The 23,984-nt window shown below is 30.2% G+C and overlaps 1 protein-coding gene across 1 annotated transcript in view; it reads left to right on the forward strand.

Moving 5' to 3' along the window:
- LOC145326100 (uncharacterized) overlaps positions 1–23,984 on the forward strand; it is a gene marked incomplete in the record, with an annotated part of 253,565 nt that overhangs the window by 173,213 nt on the left and 56,368 nt on the right.

Here is a 23,984-nt window from a genome sequence, read left to right on the forward strand (position 1 = left end):
CTTCTATTGTTAAAGTTCGATGGATTTTTACCGCCCTTTCAAATGTTTTTTTTTGCTCTCTTTCTCTCTCTCTCTCTCTCTCTCTCTTTCTCTCTCTCTCTCTCTCTCTATCTAAATTGCTATCTACCTTCTTTAATTTAAGCCTTTTTCTTTTGGTTTAAACACGCGGTAGTTTGAGGGCATGTTAAAATTTCACAACATACATCTAAATGATTGAAGCAACAAATATTTCATTTACATAATTGTAAGTAGCAAAGCTACTCTGTCTGTCAGTACGTCTGCTTGTAGCACTTTTGCGGAAATGTAATGTTATCCAAAGAATATATAGTCTTATACCTGCCAACTTTTAAAGGATTCGCCGAAGATTGTAGACCAATCTGATTTTAAGTAACGGACAAAACAGTACTGGTGGACCGATTTCATTAATTTTTTATAAGGAAGTTTCTTATAAAAGCCTCACTTAAGAAATTATCATTGGAAAATGTAATATCCTTCTTCAAGGGGACCCTAACCCCCTTTGGGCTTTGGGCGAAGCAACTTATCTGTTTATAAAATTATTGGCTAGGGCATAAATTTGAATTGAGTTAGTTATACCTACACTTATGCCTGTTTATTATATTGGTTGTGTTTAAAATAAACAAAAATTTAAAGTAGGTTTAAATCTATGAAAATAATAGATATAAATCTGTCATAAAATCAAGCAGTTTGTAAGATCTTACAGGACTCACATATACGTTTAAGGCAGCTTATTGGTAAACAAACCAAAATAGAGTCTTAATATTCTGGGGCGTTTATTTTTTGGCTATTTCATAGCACCACCAATATTTGATTTTTTAGTATCGCTCCTACTCTATAATTGAAGTGTGACAATATGCACGAATGTACGTCCATCTCTGCGTTTAGGCATAAATTTAAGCATTTTTTCTTTCTAACATGTGGTAAAAACTTTAAAATATGAAATATAGCAAGAAATCATAATTTTCAAATATTTTTGTTGCGCTAATTACGAACAAAATAGCTCATGTTATTGTAGACATGAATCATCATGGCTCTCTTTGCAGGGAGGGAGGGGACATTGGGTTGTTTATTAGTCTGAAAATAACGTTTTCTTATTCGTTAGCCTATCAACTTTGAGGACTTTTTTGATTAGTTGGTTCATAAATTGAGTTTCCAAACGTTTCAACCACTAATTGTAATCTACAGAAGAGGTAATCATCTTTGGGGATCTACGTCAATTTATTACCCATTGTCTTATCCTTTTATATCCCTGCTCTCTGTGTCTACTTGTCTGTCTATCAATCTAGTCTACCTCTCCCATTCATCTCCTTGCTTGCCTTCTCCTATTCCTATTCCATTTTGTTTCCCAATTTCTTTCTCTTATTCAGAAGTTGCAAAAATATTTTGGCGTCTGCTATCTTTAAATTTTGCAATTGTCAAAATTGAAAGGTTGAATTTGAATGGACAATTCATAATATGCATTGTATAAATTCTAAATTTGTACTTGCACTATATTTTAAACTAGCGGCTACGCCCTTAGAGGCATCTATGGGCAAATTAAATTGGGGAGAAGTCGCCCCCCATTTTAGATTTTAGTTAAAAAAGTAAAAGAACTTCTTGGGGGAGTCATTTTTCCTATGGATGATTTCTCTTTGGAGGGTGGTGTTACCTCCCTCTAAAATAGTATAAACATTCCCAGGCCGTAACAGATTTTTCGACCAAAAGCTTTTAAATTTAGTGCCCATAGAAAAGTGGATAAATTTGAAAACTTTTGACCGAATAAAATCATAATAGAATAATGGATTATACAAATATGACCTCATTTCTTATGGGCACTATAAAAAGCTTCGGTTTCAAAGTTTATGGGGTTAACATCCCCCCCCCCCCCTTAGACGTCTATTGAAGACTTATATGAGCTTATAAAGGACATGCAACTATGAGTTTATTTTAAGGTATGATAAATGTTACAAGACTGAATGAAAAAAAACAATACATAGCCTATTTATGTAATAAATCAAATATAAGCATAGCATTTTTGACCGTTGTCTGTTATTTTATCAAATCAATTTCTGTTAGTTAATTGCTTAGGAATAAAATGATTTATTGTGATTTTTTGTAACACATTTAAAGTTTTCGACAACATATCTTACATTGCTATAAATGTTTTTTTAAAGTGTTTCTAGTTTTAACTTTTTTATAACCCAAAGGACCTTTTTAACAATCAAAATAGTTTAATTTGTCTGTGTTTTATACATTTGAAATTAGGAAGCGCTGGAAAGTTTAAGATATGACATCATAAAAATGTGTTCAAATCATAGACGTCCAAGGGGGGGGGGGGTAATGGGGCGAATCCCCCCCCCCCCAAACGATTTTGGTGGTGCCGTAGGCACCCCCAAAAATTTTTTCATTTTACCCCCCCCCCATTTAAAATTTACCCCAACCATTTAGGAGGGGGTATTTACCCCCCCAAACAATTAACTAAATTTACCCCTTCCAACAGATTTCAAGGGGGGTAATTACCCCCCCCCAAGCAAATTTTGGGGGGGGTAAAAAAAATTTATACCCCCCCAAAACCGAATTACCCCCCCCCCTTCAAAGATTTTACTTCCCCCCCCAAAAAAAAGCTTGGACGTCCATCCATGGTTCAAATCCATCTCTTTTTTATTGGTTTTCTTTCCTTTTTCTCCTCTCATCCCACCTTTCTAGACGTATTTCTATGACGTTAATCATGTCACTTTCCAGCGCTACTAAAATTAGGTATATTTTAGTCTGTATAAAATAACATATACATTTTTCACAGTAAATTTCTTCAGCATATCAAAAAAGCACAAGTTTGAATCTTGTTATAGTGCCTATAAAAATGACTTCATACTGGCCTAACATTGACCAATTAAATGTATTCTGGCCTTTCATCAGTAATTTAGTCTGTTAGTGGCTTATCATTGGTCATTTGTATTGTATGACGTCAATTTTTTAGGAACCTTCCTCGACTTTTCATAAGAAATAATCTTTTTCAAGTTGAATTCATAAATTTGCAATATTTTGATGATATCTTCTGCAATTTTATAATCAATTTTGATAAAAATCTTTTTAAACTTAAACAATTCTTTTTTTGTTCAAAATTGTAAATTTTGTAGTAAAGATAAGCTAAACTATGGCTATTGAATAATTAAGCCTTTTATATTTATACAAAAGGGGCTATTTAGTATTTTGGCACTAAAAAATCTAGGCTCTAATCTTTATTATTCTTTTGTGTCCATAAAAAAATAATCTTTAGTTTGAATTTTTATCAAATATAAAAAGTTTAAAAATAGATGCAAATTGTATGACGTACCCTGTTGCAGAAATTTTACTAATATTTAGGTTGCTTTTTAGCTAACTAATAGATACTTTTTATCAAGCAAGCAGTTGTGCCTCTAATGTCTAACATCTAGCAGATATGTATTTAAAGGATAAGGGAGGGGAACGAATAATAGCCTAAAACCATCCCGAGACTTAAATCTATAAATAGTAAAAGTTTCCTAATCGGTTATGTTGTTACAGAGACCTTTATTGTATAATATTGAAAATTTAAGTAGTTCAAAGGTAGTTTTACACCACAGGGGTTGAGTGAAATTTTTTCTTGTTCTGTTAATTTTGCAAACATTGAAAGGGATTGTGTTAAATTTGAAAGTGCCCCGAGGTAAACTATTGCCTTTATTGACCAGGGATCGGCAGCCGCGCTTCAGCTGCGACCAAGTCCAAAATTTAACCCCTTTTAATTAAATGTTTTAAAAAAATTTAAAAAATTTAAATGTGGATTGCCATATTTTTGTCTGATTCAGACTTCCAGCTGATTTTTAAAATATGTAAAAGGTTGATTTTCCTGCGGCTTACAGACGGCTGACGCGCGGCTGCCTAACCTTACTTTTTTCTTTGTTAAAATTCTAACAGGAGCAGCATATTTCCTCACACTATTAGGTCCTACAGAAAAGGGCCGTGGAATCAAATGGTTAATAAAATAAACTCTAATTACTATTAATATCTACTAACGGTTGCGCCCATACCTTATAGTAAAATAGCCTGAAACCATCTCATAGATCAACTTTTAGCATAGAATAACCATCCCGGGACATATGTGAAGCTTAAAAAAATGGAAAATTCAATCGGTTCAGGGCTAAGCGAGAGATTAATGAGCAAACAAAAAACTTACTACTTAATGGATGTATTAATGTAAGATGGATTTATGTCAGTTCGTTAAATATGACTGTATTACTTGCCGGGTTTAAACATTTTGTCAAAAAGACATCCAGCAAATATCTGCTGGTTGTTAAAATGGCAGCATCCCATATTTATTGCTAATTTCTTTGCAAAATTTTAAAATAATTGCTACAATTTCTCAAATCGTTGCAAAAAAACACTCTCTCTCGCTAATTTTATGATATAAAACTCTAATATAAAAGTTTGATTTTTTTCTCTCGAATTAAAAGTTTTAATTGCTAGAGAAAATTCACAAAGCCTGGATAAATAAACCTTAACTCAATTTGTCCATTGTTAGTAAGGTACATTCTCGAAATCGAGACGACGAAAATGTTATATACAGCATGATCTCATAAACGGCAAGTGTGCTATCATATGTTAATAACCCTACTATGATTTTGTTTAATTTTTGTAGATTTTTAATGTGAGTTGGTGGATTTTTCACGAAAACAATTTTGCCCCACTAAGCGATTAGTGGGGCAAATTTTTTTTAAGAATCCACCTCAGGTTTAGTGCTATTTTTAGGGGGTATTTCAATCCCCCTTTATAAGAACCCTATTTTTTATAAAACAAAGGCTAGAGGCGAAGCAACTAGTTACATTAAAACACAGGAAATGCTAATTTGATATATTTTTGTCCAGGGAGGGAGGGGAAAATGGACTGTTAATTTCACAAGTCCCCAAAGTATTATAATAACGTTTTCTTATTCTTTAGCTTAACAACTTTGGGGACTTTTATGAATCTTTATTGATTGGATCATCAAATTGAGTGTTTAAATGTTTCAACCACTAATTGTAATCTACAGAAGGGGAAAATTTGTGTATCATCATTGGGGATGTTCATCAATTTTTCGGCCATTGTATTATCCCTTTTATCCCTGTCTTTTTCCACATTAATTATTAATACGTACATTTTAAACAAAATGGAAAACACATGCAAATTTAAACTTTTTAATTGCAAATTTGATTTCAAAAGATAACTTATCAATTGAATTTATAATGTTTTAGATAAACTTTCACAAATTAACACCTGGTTTAAAATGTATATATGGTGAAAATAATTCCTCCCTATAAAGTTTTTTTCTACCATATTATTGAGCGAAGATTGAAAACACATAATTGTAGAATTACTCAACCAGAGATTTACTATTTCAAAATAGTTATTTATCATATTTTCGTAATATTGTGAATGCTAGAAAGGATATTAAAATTATTTCAACAATTTTGGTCATGTAATCAAAATTTGAATTTTCCTTCTACTATTGCCCCCTCTGGGGGCGAAGTAGGTGGAAATTTAAATTTTTGTCACTTGACCTTAATATTGGTGAAATAATTTTGAATGACCTTTCTTGTATAAGCAATATTAATAAAATATGATACTTGGTTTTGTCTCATTCTCTATCTTTTTCTTAAATTCAAAAAAGTCTATCAAAAAATTTACATCATCTAAGGGTGAACAATAAATATCTCTGTCTATTTTTCTCTATATTTCTTCCCCCTCCCCCCTCCCTCACTTTTCTGTCTATTTCCTTCTCTCTCTCCTCCTCTTTTGTACGTTCATTTATACAATAGAGATAACCTAGAGACAGCATAAGGGAATTTTGTTTACATTATGTATCAGCTATAAATTGTTGAATATCTTAGGTTAAAGCTTTCCTTGGGTGAAATATTTGAAGAAAATATTTCTTCCATCATATAATGTGAAGCGTATGACACAACATATAATAAGTTAGTTAAAATAATTTAATTTCTTATAATAAAGTTATCTTTCTAAAAATTATATCATTGCAAAATTTAGTTGCAAATAATGTTGCCTATAGGGCTGTATTTCATATACAACAAAAAGTGAACAAAGGTTTCTTTTTAAGAAAAATATGGGGTCAGATTGACCATCTATGTCTAATGTTTATACCCACATCAAATATTAAATTATAACAATGTACAGTAGAGTGGATCAATTTTGGACATTGAATTTGTAATCAACATCTACAGTTTAAACGTCATATAAGAAACCTAAATATAAAAAGTTGATTTTGTCCTTGAGGGGAAATCGGGGGAAGGTGTTTCCATGCATTAAAAATTTTAGAAGTTTATTCTGGAGGTGCAACTATTTTTCTTTCAAAGTATTGCTTTATGCATCTTTTTGAATTTGTCTTGTTGATTAATATAAGAATATCAAATTGGTTTTTAAAAATATTCATCCAAGCATGAAAAATCTTAAATTAAATGTAAAATCTCTTGGTTTTTAAATTTATTTATGGATTTTTCTTGCTAGGATCAATAGTTTTAAAAACAGATTTTTTATTCTTATTCTACTCTTCAAGACAAAATTGGGAAGATGCATGAAGCTATACTTTGAAAGAAAAATAATTGCCCCCCCCCCAAAAAAAAAAAAAAAATTCTCCCCACAAGTGTCTTTCTAAAAGTTTACATGCATAAGTGAGCCTCCCCATTATTCAAAATATTTTCTTTTCATTTTTTGGTCTCTTAAATGATGTTCAGACAGAAAGTGTATGTAGCACATTTAAAATTAGAAAATCATTGAAAATCAAGCCACTCTAATGTACAGCATTTATTTCTTCAATTCCACAGTACAAAATTATTCCTGTATTTAAATTTAACATATCATATAGGAAAAAATATTCTTGTATTCAAAATTAAAAATCATGTTGGAATTTTTTTTACAATCTTTAAATTTTTTAATAATGTACAGCAAATTATTTCCTTTTTATCTCATGTTTTGAAATTTATAAGATAGTTAGAATAAATTACAGAAATAATGAAAGATTTAAAGAAGAGAGCGTCAGGGGGGGGGTCGAGGGGGGTTTCCCCCCTCAGAAAAAGCTTGGGCTTAAACTGTTTTTAAACTATTTTTGAAAGGTATATCAAAAATATACTTTGACACCTGTAGAATCATACTGCAAAGCCAAAAATGAGAACAATTGCCCACATCAATTTTTATTAGGATTTTAAAGTTTATTTTTTACTATGGATTAAATAATTTTTACTGAATCGTGATGTTTCTTTCCTTTGTAGGTAAAATACTCAGCTTTTAGAGTGTCTTGCTTCGTAAATATTGTATGCTAGTATACAGTAAAGTTAGGTCTTTTGATTTTATCTATCAATACTAATTAAAAATTAATTCTTTACAATTTATCAATGAATTAACATAAAAATGTTTCATGTCTATTATACATTAAAAGACATAAAAATTGGCTGTAAAGGGTTAAATAAATTAATATAACAACAAATGTTTATGCAATACAACAAATTTATTTTTGTCATATATACATTTATGATATAAAATAAGATTATTCAAACATATTTTTAAAAATATTTTTAAAAAGTATGTATCTTTTATGAGTAGGGTTTTCATTCTTTTCATTTTTATTAAATAAAATTATTTAACTACGTTTGAAATAAGTCACTTTGTGAAAACACTCTTTTGGTAATTATAAAGAATTGAAATGAAAAAGGATTTCTTATTGGTTTAAATTCAGCATTATGTTTTTATTGTATTATGTCAGATTTTTCAATGAAATTTATTGTTTTAGAAAAAAAAATTATTTCCATTGAACAGAGTAATGTTTTTTTATTGTATCAGTATAAAGTGAATTATATAAAATTGTTCACTAAGTTACAATATTACACGAAGTAAAAAAAGACCTTTTGATCTGGTAAAAATTACCAGAGCAACAGTAAAAATTAATTTTTAAATCCCCCAAAAAAAGTTTATTGGGGACTTAATTCAAATTTGGGCTCTGCAGTCTGATTCTATAGGTGTCCTAGTATATTTTTGACCCCCCATTCAAAAATAGTTTAAAAACAGTTTAAATCTTCAACAAATAAAGAATAGAAATAGAAGAGTAGAAGAATATTCTGAACCCTTTTTTCGTCAAATCTAAGAGAGAACATTCCTAGCAGACAAAAGTATTGTTTACTTTCGACTCAAGCTGATGTGGATTCTTAAAAAATGATAGACTCGCTATTCGATAGTGAGGCAAAATTATTTTTGTGAAAAATCATCCAAAAGCACATTTAAAATCTACAAAAATTAAACAAAATCATATGTTAATAACCCTCTTAAGATTTTATTTCATTTTTGTAAATTTTTTTATTCGATTTTGGAGGATTTTTTCACAAAAATAATTTTGCCTCACCAGCGAGTTGCCAGCCTAACTTTTTTTTTAAGAATCCAACTTTGTTTCAAGCTTTCAAATTGTAAACGAAATTTTTGGGCAATTAATTCTGATTCCGCAAAGCTTTCTACTAAGAAAATATACTGTTAACAGCTGACTTTTATGTATGTATGAAATGAAAAAAAACATGCCTTCGTAGGAAAATGTGTACATAATTTCAACCAATGAGATCCAATGTAAATTCCGATGCGATTCTCCTATTGGCTCAATCAGACATTCTCTCTCTTTCTTAGTACCTTTATTAAATAAAGAAAACAAAATTATTTTAAAAATTTCTTTTTTATGTTAAATATTATTATTTTTGTGACACTTGATTTTGAATGACAAAAAATGTTGAAATAAATATTACCCACTGTATGAAATGTTAAATTAGAAATCAATAATGATGTTGGAAAATTTATTCTCATTTTATACTCTGAAAAAGAATTGACAAAAAATAATAATTTTTATTCCAAACTTTTAAAACAGCATGCCTATTTCTTATTGGTTGACACTCGAATTAAAATAAAATAATGAATATTATTTCAAGACCAGAAATAAATTTGAAATAAATAATTTTCTTTCCCCTATATTTTTTTATTCCAAAATGCCAAGAATTAATTTTGAAATATAATAATTTTCTTTCCAATATTTTTATTCCTTTTTCTTATTGGACGTCATTTTCTGTCCAATGAGAGACTAGTGTTTAAATATTTTAAAGCTTATTACAGCATTTAATTTGAATATGATAATAGCAACATTCTCACATTAAATGTGATAAATAGTTTTCTTTCTTCTCTCCGGCTATCTTGGTTATATTTTTAGTCATTTATTCAAATGCTTAAATTTTGTTAGATAATAAATAATATGTCTTAAATATCGAAATTTTATAATGAAAGATACTTTAGACAAAAGAAAATTAACTAAATATATATATAGATCTGGGCTGACATGCAATATAAATATTTAATCAAGTAGCCCTTCGAATAAAGACATGGATTTAAAATATAAAAAAAAACGTAACTGTAGGTTTTTAAGGTTTGGTCTATAATCTGTATATGTAGTCTTTTCAAGGAAGCTTTTTATACAAATGACTTTGGTTATTTCAGATTTAAGCTGTTAAGTAGTAACTATGGGGAATTTCATTGGATTTTGATTAGATGGTTTATTAAGTTGAGTGTCCAAACGATTCAGCAACTAATATATAATCTTTACAAAGGGTAATTTTGTGTATTCTCATTAGGGAAGTACATCAATTTATCGGCCATTACTTTATCCCTTTAGTTCCCTGAGAACAATGACAGACTGTCTGCCGCAGTAGATCTCAGCAACTGCTAGCCATTTTATTACAATATTTTTTTGAATACATATATCGCTCTATGATTCTTCCCCTTTCGCTTATTTTGAAAAAAACTCTTATTAATCCGAGTTAATTAGTATCTAGGTATAGTTAATTAAATCAAATATGAATTTACTTGGTCGCTATTAAAGATAGACGTCTGAATACTTGTTATGAAGATTCCCTTTTCCATGGACATCTCACTTGATCCGTCAGGTTGTCGGTGATGCTCTTATAAACATTGCAATTCTACAAGGTAAATGTGATTTACTCAGCTGTTACCTAACAACTCATTTTGTCCGTCTGTCTATTGATTGCATTGTTAATTGCAAATTATTAGCATCACTAGTTATGAATGTTGTCATCCTTGTTCATCTTAGACATAAACAAAATTCAAGGTAATCTAAAGAACGAAGCTCTAAAATGACCAATGATAGACCAATACACAGAGTATATTTCCAATGGCTAATGGCAGGCCAGTATAAATTTTAATTGACAAATGGTAGGCCAGTATGACGTCATTTTTTTAAAGTGACTATGAAAAGCTACCTTAAGAACCTCTCTATCATATATCATATAACTTTATGCAAACCAGCACAGGACCAATAGGTATACACCCTGAAGAGTAGAATCCGATCGGTTCAGTGGTTACCGAGATCTTAAGGGACAGACGGACAGACAGACATCGTTCTACTTTGTATTATAGATTGTAAAAAAATTAACTAGTTATATTTGGAGACAGTTTGAAAATCAAATACTAAAATATTTTGTGTTGTCAAGTACAAACTTTTAAATGTTTTATACGTTACGAAGTATCAGGGACGAAGGGGACATTGGGCAGTTTATTACACTAGTCCCCAAAGTTTTATGATAATGTTTTAAATCGTTGGTGACTTTAATTGAATTTTGATTTGCTGGTTCATTAAGTTGGGTGTCCAAACGTTACAACCATTAATTGTAATCTACAGAAGGGGTAGTTTTGTGTATCATCATTTATCGGTCATTGTCTTATCCCTTTAGATCCCTGCGAAGTATTTTTATGTGAGAATTATAAAATTAAATTACTTCCTATTTTTAATTACAACTTTTTAAACATACCATTTTATCCACATTTTTAGGTTAACTTTATTTTGATAAATCCTCCATAAAAATATTAGGCCGTAGAAAAACACCTGACCCATCCTCCCCCTTAAAAAAGAATCTGACTATTTTTCTATTTTTGAAAATAAATAATCGAGGATTTTTCTGCTTTGCAAACCTTTTAGAATTATTAAAAATCTTTTGCCTAATCTGGAAAGACAGACAAACAAACATCCAAATACTAAAGTTAAATCCAAATTTAGATTTGGAATAAAAACCAGAGTTCTAAAGGGATAAGATAATGACCGATAAATTGATGTTACACAAAATTACCCCTTCCGGAGATTAGAACTAGTGGATGATACGTTAATTCAATAATAGTCATTTCTCGCATCGTATTATAAACGGCTTTCCGCGGATATAGAATGTACAATTATAAGATTAAAACCGATTTTTTTTAACCCCGAGGTGCCGAAGGCACGGGCTAAATAACTGGTTTTAATCTAATGATTGTACATTTTTATATTCGTAGAAAGCTGGATATAATACAATGCTAGACATAGTTTTTTCGTATGAATGAGAACCGGTTCCTATCCACCGGATTCGAATGAATACGAGAAAATTCAATAAAAGTCCCCAAAGGTATTGAGTAAGAAAACGTTATTACAAAACTTTGAGGACTAGTGTAATAAACAGCCCCATGTCCCCTCCCTCTCTGAATAAAAGTACTAAAACTGCCATTGACCATCAATGTATTCAAGCACTTATACTAATCGAAGAATTCATCAAGAACTTTGGAAAAAAGCAAAAAGGTTGAAAATTTAAACTACAAATGCTGAGCTTTTAGAGCTCAGTAATATGTCAGCTATCAAACTGACGTTAAAACAGCGAAAAATGGAGAACATGACGATTAAACTAATCAAGCCTTGATGTGGAATCGACACAATTCAATCTTTCCCGATTTTGTATAATTTTTACGGAACACGATTCCAGTGACGTCATATTTTTCTTTCCCGAAAAAGGGAAGGGGGGAAGAAAAAAAGAGATGGGAGAAAAGGGGGTTTTCATCTTTTGAAGAGATTTTCTTCACCCCTTCCCTTTTTCGGGAAAGAAAAATATGACGTCATTGGAATCGTGTTCCGTAAAAATTATACAAAATCGGGAAAGATTGGGTTGTGTCGTGGAATCCCCAAGGAAAGAAAAAACCAAAAATAACCTGAAGGATAAAACCGTTAAAAATTCAAGATGAGAAAATATCATCAAAAAGTGCCATATCCAAAGATGATTGTGCGTAGTATATGGCATTAAAGCAGTATTAGGTGTTTCTTGTAAGATATTATAAACTGATTACTACATGTTTTTGCAGAATAGGCTTGGTATTGGTCTTGAACATTTTTTGCTATTTCAAGGGGTTGAAAAAAGCAGGCTGTTTTATCAAACCATCCCCTTCCCCCCCAAAAAAAACTTATCTCTCTTCTTCAAACTTTACAGAATTTTCAGCTTACTTATCTATCATTTTATTTATAGAATTGTTAGAAAGCTAAACATTGAAATCATGGTTTGTAGAAAGGAATGCTATTGGTGTTCATATTATACCGCAGCAATGTGTCAAAATAAATAGCAAGTTTACAGTCCGTTTGTTGTTAAACCCAAGAAAAGAACATTAAACGGGCAGTGTCCAAATTTTTTGACCTACAACTTTTATATTGCTCATTGCTCAAAACAAAAACATTGAAATCATGTATATAAACATTGTTTCTTGTTTTAACAGAAAAATAAAATCATACACTACAAAAAGGGGCTATCTTCATATTTTCATCTATGAAAAGATAGCTATTCCGTATGGACAGCATGATATTCTTCCATTCCTAGGATTCTATTTAAAGGTTCTTATCACACTTTTACACACACTTAACAAGAATAATTCTTATCCATTAAATGAAAATAATACAAGATTATTCAATAAGTATGCTGGATATTGGACTGGTTTTTCAATTTTATAATTTTTGTCAAGTATGGGTTTGTTGGTCCAAACTTTTCTCCAATATAATTAGTCTACACAAGGGGTGATTTTGTTTATCATAATTTTGGATATAAATTAATCTATCGTTTACTGAAATAACACATGAAAATCTTGTGCAACATGCAAGTAATAATATTTCGATTCTTGTAAATTACGAGAAATTTTATACAATTTTAACAACTACCAATTCTAAATTTTTTAATTTGTCAATAAATATGAGAGTTACAGACACACATACATACATACCCTAATTCATATAGAGTAGCTGAACTACTAAAAGTATTAGTTTTCAACTCAACATATAGGACTAAAAGAATGTATGTAAAAAAAGAGAATTTAAAAACTATTTTAAAAGGGTTTCGTTGCTCAAAGTAAACTAAAAACATACTTAAATTCACTTTTTGGCGCATTTACGTCCACTGTGCATTAAAGAGTCTTGTTGACTCTAGGATATTAAAAGAATATAAGAGGCATTGTTCCGTTTTTGTATTGGGTCCTTGAAATCAGCTAATAGCGTTGGAAATAAAAACACAGGCCTATAACAGAGAGAAAAACATTTGCTTACTGACGAAAAGGGTCTTTGTTCAAAGATTTCCCTCATAAACCTACAGGCTACTTGGTTCGATTTCTTATCTATTTAACATTATTTTGTAAACAGTTATCCTTGTTAAATAACTATACAGTTGCTTTTAATTCAATATACATTGACAAATAGAGAGTCTCTATTTTAGTCATAACATGGGCATAGACAAATGTTATAAAAAATTAATTTTCTTGTTCTTATTTAATGTTCTACATATTTCCTTCTCTCTAAAAAAAAACTGGTATTAATTTTATGAATTTTATTTCAATATTTGTTGAAAATTGTCTTTGATTCGATGCTATACATGATTTTTCATTCTGGAAATTAATTCAAAGAGTATTTATCAAAGTAGTAAACATTAGAGGATCCATATTTCTTAAAATTGTAAAATTTCCATATCTAAAGCTATCTCCGTGTAATAGAGTAAAAGCAGCAAATGTAAAATTATATATCAGGGATCGTAAAGGATAAGACAATTATCTGTAATATTTGTTGGTGAAAAGTCTAGACAATACTAGTTTGTTCCACCCAATCAACATTAAATAAAAGTCTCAAAATTTTAAAGCCAATGATTGAGAGAATAATAATATGTTAATAAATTTTTGGTACTACTATAATTTTTAATCCAATGTCCCCTCCCTCCCTGGTAAATATAAAATTAGGGCTCGTCTCAAACAAACCGTAAAAAATGTGAATGGACCTTTGTCAATCACAAACTAACAAACAGAACGGAGACAGTTACCCAGTCGTCTGAAAATGTAAGCAAATTTTAAAAGTACAAATAAACACGGCTTCTTAAAGTTTAAACAAGTTCTGTATGAAAAACTCATTGTTTTAACATTTCGTTAATAATTCTTTTAAAATTATTTGTAAAACTCGAAAAATTAAAACGTGTACACAATATGTAGTGTATGAAATCGGACCCTGAATTGGCCTGTCACTAACAGAGCAAATATATCTACAAACATACAAGAATAATTATGTCCATAAGTGCTACCCAGACTAAAGACATTAATTGTCATACAGCAAGATTAAAGTAAATATTACAACAACAAAACGTACAAAGTGCCAGTTGAGCACTGTTATTCTACCTCCTCACCCCCGCTTATTTATCAATAAATTGAAAAAATGGGGGGGGGGGGATTCTTATGTCTTATTCCTGCGTGTGGTCAAAATCCTATAGCTAAAGTCCCTGACCTCTAGGGTAATTTTAAAAACCCACAAACTATCCTCTCCCCTTTATAAGTTGGTAAAAAGGGGGGAGGGGATATCATTGCCCAAGAATGCACTTTGTGTAAAAGCGCCAAGAAAAATGTATGTTTTTGTTCGTTTTATGACAGACAGACACAAGGGCAATCTGAACACGTGTATATGTATCTTTGCTACAAAAAAAAGTTTTCTGTAACCATTCTAGTAAAATAGACTGAAGGCAAAACAAAACTATAATTACAGAGAAGCATCGCTACTATACAAAACAGACAGACGCACACATACAAATAAACATTGGACCGTAGTAAAAGGCCTGAAATAAGATAAGGATCTTGTTTTATTGAATGTTTATAGGTGTTGGTTGTTTGGTTGTACTAGAAGTGAAATTTGGCAGTTTCCAAGTTCTCTTTGGGACACAAAAATGCCCCATCCTTCATTTTTTTTAGATTTTGTGTTCTAAAATAATTGATTAGATTTTTGCCTGTCCGTCAAGATCTCGGTAATAAATTAATCGATTAGGAACTTCATTTCAGGCAAGCTTTTTAAAGTTTCTTTGCAGGTTTTTAGCTATTTTACTCTCTTAAATTTCTGTGGCCCTATTGTGTATAGGCTAGGAAAACAGTTAGTAGGTAGATATAGGATTATATGAAATTTTTATTTTTAATTGATTGCAGCTTCGTCACCAGCATCTAGGGGCTTGATCAAATGTGTTAGAGAATAGTTAATTGCCACTACTGAAAACCTAAATGTAGCGTCTCTTAAAAGATTTCTCATAACCATTCCAACTGCTTTAGAGATCTTTTGATTCAGACAAAGAACTAACTAATAAATTAAATTAAGGCAATTAAAGGCAAAGTTTTTTTTTCAAATAGTTGGGAAGTTATCTAAGAAATTGTTACTCTCAAATAGGATGACAAAAAAAAGGCATTTGAAAAATTAGTTGTAAAAATAGTTAGATGACTTTTGAAAAAAAAATATAATTTTAATGAATAAAATGAATCAAAATGTTTTTAATTCAATTAAAGATGAAATTTCAAAATTTTTGGTTTCATTCATTTTTATAGAAATAAGTACACAAAGATTTGGCAGTATCAATTATATTCATAAGAAGCGCAGCAATAAAATATCATATCCTATCATATAAAATAGGAAGGTTTTTTTTGTCTATCAGTTAAGATATAAAAATCATTGGTGGAAAATTTAACGATATGTCCGAACAAGCCGACCAAAATTTACAAAAATTCTTTAATCGATTTTTAGCCATTGAATGAGATAACGTGTTTATAAACTTGTAATTTTTCACAGTTTATCAATGGATTTATTATTACTTGGATCTTACACCAGAATATCATGTACTCTAATAAGATAGCTAGATTCCCTCCTACTGGATGAACGAACTGACCAATAAACGATATCCATGTTAGCAACCTAAATTGACTACATTTTTCTCCTGTCATAATATCCACATATATTCTATATCCATAAGGGTCAATCAACTTTATTTTTAAATTCTAAATAATCTTTTAAAAATAAACTTAACCTCTGCTTTCTTATTTCTATTTTTATCAGAATTATTTTCACTTAGTTGTGTGACTATAAAAAAAATTTTATAGCAAAATTAAATATTTGCTTATGGTTTATACAAATAAATTATAACAAATTTATTTTTTCGCGGTCCAAAACAATCCGAAGACGAACTTCCCTAAAAAGTACAACCAATTCTGATCAGCATTTTCCCAGAGCATAAGCTTCAGACTAAAAAAACCTTACAACTTTTAACTACAGAAATAATATTATAAAGAATCTTCGCTTATATTTTGTTTCATTAAAAAAATTAAAAATCTATGTGAAAAGTTTTCTGGTAGCACAACATAAACGTCTGTACTTTTATTCTTATACACATATGCAAACCATAGATCTTTTTGATATCATTCATTTTAAGTATAGGGCGAAGCACCTATGTAAATATTCTTTTCCATAACGTGTCAATGATGTAGGCAGTCAATTTAAAACATTTTTAGTTTAAACAAAATTTTCTAGTATGGTTTCGAAACCGCTTAAAATCCAAAAATTATGTAACACCACGTATTTTAGTCAACTTTCTACAAAATAATAAAATTAAAACCATAAAATTAATTCCGGTTTTGTTTCCGGAGCTAAAATATTACGATGCGACAAATAAGTATTATACAGCTGCAGATCGCTTTAATTTATCCATAGTCTTTCCCTTAAGAAAGCTTATAATCTTTTAACTTCAAATATTTAAGACTAATCTGAGGAAACCAATTAAAAATTTGCAATATGGCTAGAATTTGCAATTTTGCACTGTTGCAAACTCAGTACAAATATAACAAAATTAAAATCATACAAAGGTTCATATTATTCAAACCGTTCCTTCTTTCTACTACTTTTGGATTCCAATCATTCTTGTTTTGCTAAAAATGTGGTTTTTGCCATTTAGGTCACATATGATCAAATGATAGGATCAAAATAGTGAATATATAAGGATGTAAGATTTGGGTACAAGATAACCCTATAAACTTTTTTTTTGGAAATCAGTGACCCATAGTTGGATATTTGTCCCACATTTCATTTTTAGATTATATTTTATAATTAACAGGGAGGGAGGGGACATTGGACAGTTAATTGCAGCGGTGCCTAAAGTTTTATGACCACGTAATCTTATTCTGTTGGTACTTATATTGAATGTTGATTGGGTGGCTCCCTAATAGCAGTGTTCAAACTTTTCAACCAAACAAAATATATTGATAGTTTATGTTGACTATATTACAGTATTAAATAAGAATAAGTCATGGCTGACAGCAATCTCGATAACTCGTTTGAAAAAGTAAATTTGACTGCTGTTACACCAACATTAACTATTAGGTTGTTAAAACTATATCATACCCTATCTATAATGGAATATTTACTAAAGTCTTATGTTAATATAATAAAAGCACATATTTTATAAAAGGAACTCTGCAAGAAATACCACGCTTTAACTCCTGAAGATCCAATACCCCAAATTTGAAGCCTTCGGCTTCAATAACAAAACAGTTCTAGGCATTTTAAAATTACATTTTATCTACAATGAAAATTTTGAAAGATTTTCATTGCTTATAAAAGAAATTACAATATTAAATTACGTCGCCTAGACACAAAATTAAAACCTTATCTTTGTCAGAAAATAGTTTTTTTCATATAAAATATTAAAATTTATGTATATTAATGTATTTTTAAACATCCCTCCCCCCCCTGCTGATTATTGCCTCCTGCTAAAAAATCCCTTTCAGTTTACTTTTAACATCCAACTAAACTCAAGGTTGATCATATTATTTTCTTCTTTTTTAAAACATTTTCTGCCTTTATAGTTCTACAAATTTCTTTAATTTTACCTATCTTTTAATATGTAAATTAAATTAATATGATTTATGTCATTTAGACTGAAGAGGGTGCAATGTCCACCGAAATATATTTCAATAAAAAATAACTAAGAAGTATCAAAGACTTTTTCACTCAGTGAATTTATCATTTAATTTCAAAGTTTTTAACATGAGCATTGAAAATCTTTCAAAATTTTCATTATACATAAAATGTCATTTTAAAATGCCAACAAATTTTTGTTATTAAAGCTGGAGGCTTCAAATTTTGGGTATTGGATCTACTTGTGACAGTCTTTCAGTAGTTAAAGCGTGGTATTTCTTGCAGGGTTCCTTAAACGTACTACCAACCTAATTGAAATTTCTTTTATAAGCAATGGAAATCTTTCAAAATTTTTTTAAATGCCTAGAACTTTTTTTTGTTATTGAAGCTGAAGGCTTCAAATTTTAGGTATTGGATCTACTTGTGGCAGTCTTTTAGGAGTTAAAGCGTAGTATTTCTTGCAGGGTTCCTTTTAGTACTACCAACCTACAGAACAACCGCCTGAAAAGCACCAAAAGGTTTTATAATGGTGTCTAATAAAAAATGACGTCATACAATACAAATGACCAATGATGGACCAGTATACATTTTACCATCGGTCAATTACAATGTACACTGGCCTATCGTTTGTGATTTGTATTGTATGACTTCATTCTTTATTAGGCAGTATAAGCTGCTTCGTATAATGATTAAAATTCATCAGCTTATGGTCACAAAAACATACTCTTAGCATTTTACTTATGCTTCATGAGTTTGAAAAGTTAATCTCTCTTTTTATAAAGAGACTTTAAAACTTTTCTATAGGTTTAAGCACAATTGAAAGGTCGCTTGTTGCTTTTAGTAGCGAAGCTACTCTACAATTCACTTTGTCCGCTGTCTGGAGGTCCTTACAACTTTGGGAGAAGTGATATTTTCTCAGATGCTATTTAATATATACAGCTGATTTTAAAGTGATAATTCCTCTTACCAAAGAGCATCCAGTCCCTCTGTCTCTCGGTCATGTTACAAAAAAAATATTTACTATATTTATAAATTTTGTAATTCAGGACAATGAAAAAAAACCTCTCAATAAGAAATTTTTTCACTTTTCAACTTAAAATTAGAATATGAAGGAGGTAAACTATACAATAATTTAATATAATATAATGGTTTTTGTTAGTTAGCTTTGCTGTGCTACTTTTAAGCATAATTGTTTTTGTTTTCTTTGTGGAAATGAATCTACTCTATATTTCTTTACTAAAATTTTAAATATTTGTTTTCTATTAAATCCATGTTTGAAAGTTTTCTTATTTAGATCTTAATTTAAATTCCAAACTTTCTCTCTCAGTTTCTATATCATTTTATCTCCATATATAATAAATTATATATATTATAAATTTCCGCAAGGAGGGGAAATTGGGTTGTTTATTACACTAGTCCTCAAAGTTAATAATAACGTTTTTTTAATTGGAACTTTTTGAGTTCCAAACTTTAAAACCACTAATTGTAATCTACGGAGGGGTAAATTTGTGTATCCTCATTGAGAATATACATCAATTCATCGACCATTTTCTAATCCCTTTAGATCCTTGATATTTCCTTTATTGCCTATAATTGGTATTAAACTATACAGCTTAGCATCCCCAATTAATTTCACACTGTCCTTAATTCTACCCTTAATTAATAAATATAGAAACCTAGATGGACATTCTTTTAATGGACCAATGGGAACATAATGTAGGAACAGTCCCACTATAATATTAATTTGAAATCTTATACAATTTGGTATGAAAGTGTTTTTGTTTTCATTGCAGCCATTTAATAAGTACGCTATAATTGGTAGATTTTCACAGGGTAAAGCTATGCCATGGGGAAATCATTTCGCCAAATCTGATTGACCATCTCGGGTAATAAGGCTATTCCTAGATTATTAGGCATGATATAATTGCCAAGATTTTACACGATCCAAATTTAGAAAGTAAAAGTTATATTCGCGTATATTTATATGTATATATCTATAATAGTGTCAGGAATAAATAGACCAAGGATGACAACATTTATTAAAGCGAATCAGAGGAACATAAAAATATTAACATGCATATAATCTTATCGCTCATATTATAATATTTTATGTAAATTTCATATTTACCGTTATAAAAAGCGTAAAAAGCAATATCCTTCTATAAAATTTATAGGATGGCTGTCTGTGTCTTTTAAACTAGCTAAACACTGAAACGATATGGTTCTCCTTAACAGTGAAGCCTCTATTGCACAATTGTCTTGCGCACATTAACTTAACTAATTGTAATTTCAAGTACCTAATATTATTTATATCCTTTTTTATCTTTTATTTCTGCATTAAATGTTAACTTTATTTTTTAATTTTTGTCAGCCTTAGATTTTCTTTGATTCTGAGGAAATTTTTTTTAATAAGTCTGATCCATATAAGTCCTGAAATAATGTATTATATATATTTATTGATTTATTAAGAGAAATGGTGTAAGAAATCGTGCGATAATTGGGGACGCTAATAATTTATATGGTTACATCACTAAACAGCAAAAATAATTAATATTTATGTAAAATTGAACTGTTCATTGCACTGATACTTAAAGTAACATATGCACATTGGCTTAAAATCTTTGGATAATATTAATAAATCTTGATTGAATTATACCAACTACCAGTGTGCAAACTTTTCCACTAATAAATTTAAACTAAACAAGGGGTAATTTTGTTTATCATAAGTGAGCAGGTAGATCAATTTATCATTTATTGTCTTACCTCTTAAAATCCCTGTATATGGAAACTGAGATATATATACAATTAATTCACTAGTTAAAGCATTGCTATCAGGGAGGAAGGGGACATTGTAATCTTCAGAAGGCATGATTTTGTGCATCATCATTGGGTATATACAACAATTTATCGGCTATTGTCTTATCTCTTTTGATCCCTGATTGTTTTGCTCTGCTGTTTTGTTTCAATGTCCTACTATAGTTTTCCTTTTATATTAGAAATTAGATGGATATTAATGTATTACCTACCCTTACAACACAGGGATCTTAAGGGACAAAATAATGGCAGATAATTTAATTTAACACCTCCAATGATGATACACAAAATTACGCCTTCTCTATATAAAAATTAGTGGTTGAAACGTTTAAACACTCAACTTAATGAACCAAACAATGGAAATTCAATAAATTCCCTCAAAATTTTGAGCCAACGAATAAGAAAACGTTACTACAAATTTTGGGTACTAATGTAATAAACAGCCCATGGTCCCTTTCTCTCTGCTTAGAACCTAGAAATAAGTTTGGTTATGAAATATCATAAAATAAACTGTTTTGATCATTCTAAGTAAAATGAATCAAATACCATTATAATTGTGCTTTTGTGTGTTATGAGTTATCAACTCCAATGCAAGAGAGACATTGGACAAATAAATTCCATTTTAATTAACAGAAGGGAGCAATTTTATTAATCATAATTAGTGATGTCGATTATCGTCCATTTTCTTATCCCTTAAGATCCCAGAATTAAAAAGTTGGGATTTTCATTTATTACAACATTGTTGTATCCCCTCCTTTCTTCTATTACATCATATAAGGTAGTGATTAAGAGACCCTGGATTAATATATGAAAACCCAGGGTTAAGGTATTAATGACAAGTTTTTTTACCCTAAAGATAACCCCCCAAAACAGGAGATTTTTTACCTAAACCATTTCTACCAATTTATTCGTAGACTGTTAAATCAAAGCAAAAACAGTGATATGACATAAAAAAAACTTATTTGGCTCTAACTAAATTGAAACAGGGGCATAAAAAAGAATTCAAAAAACTGATTAATGGCTTCGAAGCTGATTAATGGACGGTGGATTATGCATAGCTTCAATTACAGACAATTTTACATGAACATTTTTTTTTAAAATCATAAAATTGATGGGTTAGCTACAGCCACCGGGCTAACAAAACTAGTTTTAATCTTATATCAATTTTGGAGTTGGATACCATTTATTTTTTCTTTCAATGGAATATCCCTTCACCCAAAATGAAACTGAAAGCGTAAAAATTTGCAATTTATTGGGCTATAGTAGGGGGCATGTGAAGTAATTCATTGAGGAAACTTCAAACAAAATAGGGAGTGAGAGGGGGATGGGATATTGGACTGTAAATTATACTATTCCCCAAAGTTTTCAACATGTTCTCTAATTTGTTAGCTAAAAACTTTTGGCACTTGAATAAATATTGCTTAGTTGGTTAAATCTAGCGGATGAAAAAAAATCGCTACGATCTGAAGGCAATATTTTCTAATCGCTGTCTCTTTGTCTTTCGTTAATCTCTCTTTTTCTTCTTTTCCATTTTATCTTTAAAATTTTTTAAAAATTAAAAGTAAATAATTGAAAGATTTTTTGGGTATAGTCCTTTTCGTAACATCGCACCTTATTGGGGCGATTCTTCGTATTTTTCACAGTAACTTTTCTCCTATTTTTAGCCCCCTGTCGGGGGCTCTAACCCTGCGGGGCCAATTACCTAACCCTGTGGGGCAATCACCTAACCCAATATAACCTAACCTAAAATAACCTATAAAAGCCATTTTAAAAATACAACGAATCGCCCCTTATGGGGCGATGTTACGAAGGGGACTATTCCCGACTTTTTCTCTTTAGAGGGTGCTGGTACCCCACCCCAAAATAGTTATAAACTTTTCAATTGACCTATATGAAGCTTCATTGTAAAAGAGAACCAAGTCCAGCGGCGAGCGAGATTTTAAGCTTCAGACACCCTGACACACATATATCATTTTAATAGATGTGTATATGAAGAAATTTTTATTAATGAAGCTACATTATCAATAAAAAAATCCGTCTTTTCTTTCGGTTCACGTACATCTGATATGTTTTGCATAATATAATTTTCTTAGCTAATATTTAAGATACCCTAAAAACGTTTTTCTCATTGGGATTCTTTCCTTTGTTTGTCTTCTCTTGATATTTTTTTATATCGGTGAGCTTCGCTACTTATAGATTTTTTTTTCATCTACTAAATGCTTTCTTTTAATAAAGTATCAGGATATCTCTCTCTTTTTTGTCTGTCTGTTTATGTGTAACGAAGAATCTCGCATACCGCTCAACCAATATGGTTTACAGTGTAGCTTATCATAAGTCCTGGGAAGGTTTAAAGCTATTTTTGGGGAGGGTACAACCAACCTCCCAAAAGAAATCACCAAAAAAGAAAAAAATATAACTAACCCCATCTAGCTACAAAAAAATATTTTTTGGTAATCAGCTGATTTTAAAAAAGAAAACATTTTACATGCCTCTAGAGATCTCTATGGACGTAGCCACTAGTAATCATAAATAATATCACTTTTTCTTTCTTTTCAACTTTCTCTTTTTTATCTCTTTTCTCTACAATAACCATAACTATTAACTCTATAACAAATACAAATGTTTTTCTTTCACAGTTTTTATGTCTTGTTTTCTACCCCTAAAATGTGTCCCTAAAGCTATTTACATGTACATATATTTAAAGGGTGGATTGAGGTTTAGCAACAAGAACCAGAAAGTTCCTAAGTGGCATAGCTGAGATCAACATTTCAATCTTTACCCCTTAACTACTAGCTTAAAGTTTTAATTGAAATAAATGAAGAACAACAACCTCCTTAGAATAGCCTAAAACCTGCAAAACAATATCTCTTTAAATTATTGTGTGATTTATTGTTTTTGGGGTATTAGTTGAGACATACAGATATGTAAACATCCAATTACTTAATGAAGAATTGTGTAGAAAAACATACTTTTTAATTCCTTTTAAATCTATCAATGCAATGGTTACAAGATTCAAGATTAGAAGACCAATTTAGGGAGAGAAAAAAACAACCAACCAACACACTAAGACTTGCATAGTAGTTTTAAAGCAAAAAATCTA

The sequence above is a fragment of the Acartia tonsa genome, chromosome 8 (genome assembly GCF_053477335.1).
Source record: "Acartia tonsa isolate MP-2025a chromosome 8, ASM5347733v1, whole genome shotgun sequence".
Classification (NCBI taxonomy): domain Eukaryota; kingdom Metazoa; phylum Arthropoda; class Copepoda; order Calanoida; family Acartiidae; genus Acartia; species Acartia tonsa.